This window comes from Papaver somniferum, chromosome 10 (genome assembly GCF_003573695.1).
Source record: "Papaver somniferum cultivar HN1 chromosome 10, ASM357369v1, whole genome shotgun sequence".
Lineage (NCBI taxonomy): Eukaryota > Viridiplantae > Streptophyta > Magnoliopsida > Ranunculales > Papaveraceae > Papaver > Papaver somniferum.
In genome coordinates this window covers 141,606,055-141,613,147 of record NC_039367.1, presented here as the reverse complement: position 1 = coordinate 141,613,147, position 7,093 = coordinate 141,606,055, and the positions used below count along the sequence as shown (strand labels likewise).

The 7,093-nt window shown below is 39.6% G+C and overlaps 1 long non-coding RNA gene across 8 annotated transcripts; it reads left to right on the top strand.

The window, feature by feature from the left end:
- The first annotated feature begins 1,778 nt into the window (after positions 1 to 1,778).
- Positions 1,779 to 4,732, top strand: LOC113319116. 8 transcript variants are annotated; one of them, XR_003345121.1, is made up of 10 exons: positions 1,781 to 1,901; positions 2,028 to 2,075; positions 2,416 to 2,727; positions 2,875 to 2,992; positions 3,383 to 3,453; positions 3,551 to 3,689; positions 3,836 to 3,908; positions 4,015 to 4,143; positions 4,246 to 4,322; positions 4,411 to 4,732. It is a non-coding gene; the product is annotated as an uncharacterized LOC113319116 (long non-coding RNA). The 8 variants fall into 8 exon arrangements; XR_003345120.1 differs by having other exon boundaries at positions 3,836 to 3,923; XR_003345118.1 differs by having other exon boundaries at positions 3,836 to 3,923; positions 4,015 to 4,172.
- The last annotated feature ends 2,361 nt before the right edge of the window (positions 4,733 to 7,093 follow it).

Below are 7,093 nucleotides of genomic sequence, written 5' to 3'. Positions count from 1 at the left end.
GGAGAAGCTTCAAATTACCTCGGAAATGATTCTCGCTGTGGTTGCCGACGCGGAGAAGAGACAAGAGAAGGAAGAACTTGTAAGACTCTGGTTGAGAAGGCTCAAGGATTGTAGGTACACAAAATAAGCTCTCCACATGGCCACACAGAAGGCACGAAATAGGACTGAAGAATCTCACTTAAAGATCTCGGTCAGTGGCTTGTCAAATCAAATGTTAGAATTACCTCGCCATTAACTAATAACACAAAGCGCGAAGCATCCTAAAAAACGAAGTACCTCGCATAAGGAACCTAAACCGCGAAGAATCAGTTGGAGTACCCGGCAAGACACTAGCCACGAAATAGAAATTGACGAAGTAAGGTTACTTGGCTAGAAGGATAACTTGCGAAGTAAGTAAATTATGGAGCAAGAAAAGAGACAGCTGTCCCAACAAACACCCAAATGTGACAGCGAAAGAAAGGGGAAAACTTCGTGGAAAATGATTTGGGCGAAATAGAAAGCATCTCCACAAGATCCAGGCGAAGAAGAATGAGTTGTACACCATTATGGTTAATTGGTCTATAAATAGGGGTCCTTGGGAAATGTATAAGGGGCGGATTCTTTGGTGAGGGAGAGCTTGGCTTAGAGTCAGAGATTAGGGTTTCCTTGTACTCAAAAACTTGTATTCTTCTCTACTTGGAATGGTTAATTAATAAAGAATTTCTTATCCAAAACCTCTATCATGTCTTAGATCTGTTTCTTCTCTTACTTGGGTGTGCTACTGGGTTTCCAGTAGTTACATTTTGGCGCTAGAAACATGTACTTAGATCGGGGATTCATCCTCATCTAAGAGTTTGAGAAAGGTTGAAATTGCTTTAAAATTGTAGAAGTTAGAGATTTTAGCGAGTTGTTTTAAAATTAAGGTTTTGTAGATCTTAAACGATTCATTTGTGAACAAGACTAGGAATCTAGGAGAGAGAACGACCCTTGGGTATTGCATCGGAAGATTGAAGGCAAGAAATCAGTCGGAAGAGATCAAACCAAGGATCAGTTGATGGCCATAATACCAGATCGAGCGAGGCACTTGATAGAGACGAGAAGAAGCAAACATTTGGAAGTGAAGAGAGGAGGAAGAATGGGAAGGGCAGAAACATCGATTGCGGGGGAAAGACAAGGAGCGAACCAACGAAGGAATAATCAGACCGATGAGGATGACTTTAGGGAAGGCTCAGTACACACTTCCAACATGGATACCGCTATAGAGGAAGAAATGACTCATGAAGAGTTGGAAGAAAACATTGATGAGGAACACATGACGCTGGAGCAACTAAGGGAGACACTCCGCCTTGAACGCGAACGAGACAGGGATCTAGCGGAGAAGCATGCTCGGTTGATGAGGCAGAACGCTATGTTGACGCTACAAAATCGGCAACTTACACTAGTCCATAAGGGGCTATAAATCACGTTTTTAAATAACATACTAGTTGCGTGATTAGGATATTACAAACAAATCATGTGATACAATATGAAAACAGTGGGACCCATCATTTAACGCAAAAAAACTGTTATTCTGGTATGTGATAAATTTGTAGGTGTGTGATTTTTTAAGAACCATTAAATCACAGAATAAATCTATCGGATATTATAAGTTTTAATACGCCCCATAAATATTCTGTTGCGCACCATAAAAATGGCTAACCACTGGCTAGACATAGACACCGGCTTACTTGCCATAAGTCTATAGAGCCATATCCGTTCCAATTCTAGCAAACCCCAAAACCAAAAAAAAAGATAAAACCCCAGAACCAAAAGAGAAGTTCTGATTTCTTATCTTCACCCCGTCGGCTGTTTTTTACCCTCCGGAAACCTAACTACTCGAGGAGACTCTAACTTAGAAGAAGAAGAAGAAAAGGCGATATTGAGTAAGTTTCAAATCCTTTGTTTCTGGGTTTTGAAAGTTTCTATCTGGTCCCTAAAAAATTGATTTTGGAGACCAAAATACAAAGATTTTGATTTGATTCATACCTTTCTTTCTGTTATTTCGCAAGACAAACCTAAGAGGAGATCGAAGAAGAATAAGAAGATATCCAATTAAAGTAAGTTTCAAATCCCTTTTCATATTTCATTCTGTTTTTTTGCTTAAGCTTTTGTCTGGTTAGTCAAAAAAATTGATTTTTGGTTAATTTAATTTGATAAATTGGTTGATATAAAACTTGGAAAGGAATGAATTTGTTTAGTTTTATTGCATGTATTGGAAGGGAACGAATTGGGTTTTTCAATCTCTATTAAGAATCGATAATTGCAGAGATTTTGGTTTGATAAACTGGTCTGATTTTTAGGAGAATTGGATACTTTGGAAATCTTAAGTCATTCCATTCTATTTTTCCATTGATCAATAAGTGAGTTTGTTTTCCTGATGTGCTTCTCTTGTTCAAGCTTTGTTGATATAAGATGGTCAGTTTTCTGAGGTTAGTTTATCACTGAGCAATCAGTCTGAGGCCACTTACTGATCTTAAAAAGTTAAAATCCGATATGAGAACTGGGGTTCTTGGGCTTGTTCCTGTGACACAACCTTTTGGCGAGCAGAGTGGGAACCGAAATGAGTACCACCAAGATGCCCAGCGGTCACTAACAACTTATTACATCAACCTGAGGAGACCCTGCCCTTGTTCGCGATTAAGTCTGTCTCTTGTCAGCTCCACCTTCACACCCTTGGAGTTTCCCATGATTGGACATGACCACTATAAGGTCTGATCATCAGTTTTTACTGTCAATTTAAGGGTCTATAGTGATTTCATTTGTTTTTTGTTGATTTTCCTTTGAACATCTTATTTTCATAATTTTTTAATTTGATATTTGTAATTTGATTTCATTTTGGATTTGGTATTTTTGTAGGTCAGAGAAGAAACGGCGGGAGGATGCTAAGAAGGAAATTGTGACCAATATTCAAATGAAGGAGGAGGTGATTGAGACTGTAGAATTTCAATTGCCAATTAAAGAGGTTTGATTTTAGGTATGATTTAATTACAGTTTTTCTCTTGATTTCATTGCTAAAGAACTCTTAAGATTTATAGCTATAGAAGGAGAAGCTTTTTTCTTCCTCCTGGTAGTGAGACGGAATTGGATTTTATTTTTTCATTCCCTGTAAAGTTATCAATGGCATCTGGAACTCTTATTAGATGGACAAAGGGTTTCTCCATTGATGATGCAGTTAGTTCTTTATACCTTCCTCTAGTTTGCATACTTTAGTCATGCATATATGTACGTACTTGAAGTAAGAGTATGGCTGGGTAGATATCACAAACTATAAGAGTAGTTACTGACAGTATTCATGGTTCATAATTTGGAGTTCTTTTCGTACTTTTATGTTTCTGATAATGATTCTTTTGGTCCCTTGTCCTAGGTTGATAAGTTGTGGTGGTGGAACTAACTAAAGCATTAGACAGATAGGCATAGATATGCAGCTTTGGTAAGGTAAAATTTTCTTCTTAGTTTAGAGTTTTCTTATGCTATTGCTATCCTTGCATACTGGTTCTTCAGATTCTGTTTATAATTGGCATTGTTGATGCAGGTGAATGATACAATTGGTACATTAGTTGGAGGCAAATACTTCAATAATGATGTTGCAGCTGTAGTTATTTTGGTAACTGGAACAAATGCAACATATGTAGAGCGTGCACACGCCATTCCTATGTAAATCAGGAGACATGGTATGTAGCCTTCACCATTATCACTCCAATTCGAATATGTTTTTTCTGCTTTAAGTGATCAATTTGATCAGTTAAAACACCTAAATAAAGCAAAGGCATCCGGCAGTCAAAATAAATATTCTAAATTTTGCTTTCTAATTCGCTAGGTAATCAACATGGACTGGGGTACTTCCGGTGACTGAATATGATCAGGCTTTGGACTAGAGAGTCTTAATGTTGGTGAGCATGTAAAAAGTGTGGACATCTTTTTATTTTATTTATTTTATTTTATTAGTTGTTGTCTTTTCAGTGCTTTTAATTGTCATATCCTTCATTAATGCAACAGATTATTTAGAAGATAATTTCTGGGATGTATTTGGGAGATATTGCACGTATAATCCTTTGTATAATGGCTAAGATCTGAATTATTTGGTGATGTTGTTCTACCAATACTTAAAACTCAATTCATTATGAGGTGTACCATCCATTTCACCTCAGTTCCAAGTTTGCCTACCCCTTTTTAGCTTTTGTTTGAATTCTGGGTAAACAAATACTAAATGAAATGTGAATTATACAGGACTGCTGAGATGTCTGCCATGCATCATGCTAGGTCCCCAGATTTGAGAATGGAGCAAATTGAAAGACGTGTTTGGGGTATGGTTTTACGTTCTCTCTTTTACAGTTGAACTCTCTACTCATTTTCCTATTAACAGCACCTCGGTCGTTTGGTCTTTAATTTCAGAAAAAAACCATTGCACATGCATATGCTAATACTTCAAAGTTGCTGCTAATTGATGACAATAATGACTGCATGATTGATGAAATCATTAACCCAAGAGCAATGTTGTGCGACAAAGATGATGATGTACTCGGGGATGATTAAAGATGTGGCATGATTAAATGGCCAAAAGCCTATGTAACTCTTGTAGGAGAGCCACCAAGTTAGAGCGGCAAGGTGACAGTAGATTGATTACAGTTTTAATTTTCATTTTGTAACTTATCTTCCGAGTTGTATTCGAATATTTGATTTTCTTAAAAATATAATTAATAAAGTTAATTTTGGATTAATTTTGTTTCACTTCCATATTCCAAAATCAGTTTCAGATACTCGGTATATGAATCTGAACGAATTTCAGATGCACTAATTCTCAATCTGACCGGATTTTAGATTCACAGAATCGGAATACCAAAATCTAAATCGCCAGAGAATGATGGAACATTCTTGACTCTCCATTATAACAAATTTTAACCGTTATTATGCTATCATCCAATAACATATATTAACCGTTCATTTTTAATGGCGTACATGTACCGTTATTATATTTTACGTATAATCTGGGTATCGAAGAATTCGGAATCTGGGTATCGATCCTTCCAACATGGTTCGCGGTAGAGGTCAGGTTGGTCCTCGCGAATCTCTAGTTGATGAGGTGATGGAGAGGACTAGATACGATGAATTGTCACGCACGGTTGAGCAGCTCGCCGGTCAAGTAGCAACATTGTTACAACGACATGAGCGTCGTCGTCCTCCTACGGATGAATCCAATTCGGATGGAACAGATGACGATAATGATACTGAAAACCCCTTTGCTGGGCGTGAGCGTGATTCTAGGAGTTGGGAATCGTCATTCCGCATAGAGATTCCTGAGTTTCATGGTAGTGGTTTATCAACGGAAGATTGTATCGACTGGTTCTCTACTGTGGAGGAAGTTCTGGAATTTAAGAGGGTTCCTGATGATCGAGTGGTTCCGCTTGTGGCTACGCGCTTTCGCGGAAGGGCTGCTGTTTGGTGGCGTCAGTTGAAAGCATCTCGAATTCAAAAAGGTAAAACTCCTATTTCGTCCTGGATTAGGCTTGAAAAGTGCATGCGTTCGGCCTTTTTACCGTTTAACTATACGAGGGAAATCTATATTCGTTTACAAAATCTTCGTCAGGGTTTTCGGTAAATTGATGATTATACGAAAGAGTTCTATGATTTGTTCACACGTTCAGGTATTACAGACACCGAAGAACAACTTGTCTATCGATACTTAGGGGGCTTGCGTGAGACTTTTCAAGATACCCTTAATCTGTTTGACTATTATTCTGTGTCTGAGGTTCATCAGCGTGCTTTGCGATTGGAGAAACAACTATCTCGTAAGTCGATTCGGGCAGCAAATGGCCGTCCTCCGACTTCGTCTTCTCATACTGCTTCCGCTCAACAGGTTGTTAGTACGCCTACATAGTCTGGTCCTAAGTGATATCGTTGTGGAGATACGAATCACTTGGCAAACGAGTGTCGCAAGATTGGAAGACCGGGTAAGGCTTTGCTTGCAGAAGTGGATACTACTGCTGATGTCTTTGATGATGCGCAAGAGTCCGCAGCTGAGTTCGATGAGGTGTTCCTGCCAGGTGACCAAGGTGAATGTTTGATGATCTACCGACGTTCGTTTCTTACTCCTAAAGCTGACGCTGACGAGTCATGGCTAAGAAAGAACATCTTCCAGACAACGTGTACCATTGCAGGAAAGGTGTGCCGTTTGATCGTGGATTCTGGCAGTTGTGAAAACGTGGTTTCAGACGAGGCTTTTCGGAAACTCAAGCTTACCACGGAAAAACATCCTAGCCCATATTCCCTTCACTGGCTTAGTAAGGGATCTGAGGTAACTATTTCCAGACGTTGTCTTGTGAAGTTTTCCATTGGTGTTGTCTATGAAGATGCCGTGTGGTGTGATGTTGTGGTGATGGATGCCTGTCATCTGCTGTTGGGTCGACCATGGCAATACGATAGGGCAGTGACTCATGATGGTAAGCTGAACACATACTCTTTCATTTTTAAGCATACTCGTGTTATGTTGGTTCCTGCCAATATGACAGTACACGAACCTGTTTCTCCCGTGGCTTCCAATTTTCTTTCTTGGCGTCTGTTTGAGAACGAGATGCTCACTGAGGGGATGGTGTTCCTCTTCTGTGGTCTCTCTCATGAGGCTACAACTGCTATGGAAGTTCCGACATGTGTGCAGGAGCTATTATCGGACTTTGAGGATATCTTCCCAGTTAATCTTCCAGAGGGTTTGCCTCCTTCTCGAGCTATTCAGCACCGAATAGACTTGGTGCCTGGTTCAGTGCTTCCTAATCGACCTCATTATCAGCGTCATCTACAGGACGGGATGCACAGTCTAGTGCCTTTGAAGATAAATCCGTCCAGCAAGGAGAATTGTGCACTGTTTCCTGCACGTACAGCTTCTAATATGACAGAAAAATATGGGTCTGATTGGTATAATGTCGCAAACGAGTAAAACCCCAATACTTCAGTCCGCAGGGAAGTTAAGAGGCTTCGACGACGACTCAGACTATCAGCCACACGGTTTTGAGTACCCGCTTTGTGTTTGAGGACAAACGTGAAATCCTGCAGATAACTAGCCCACTTAACCTGTCGTGCACTC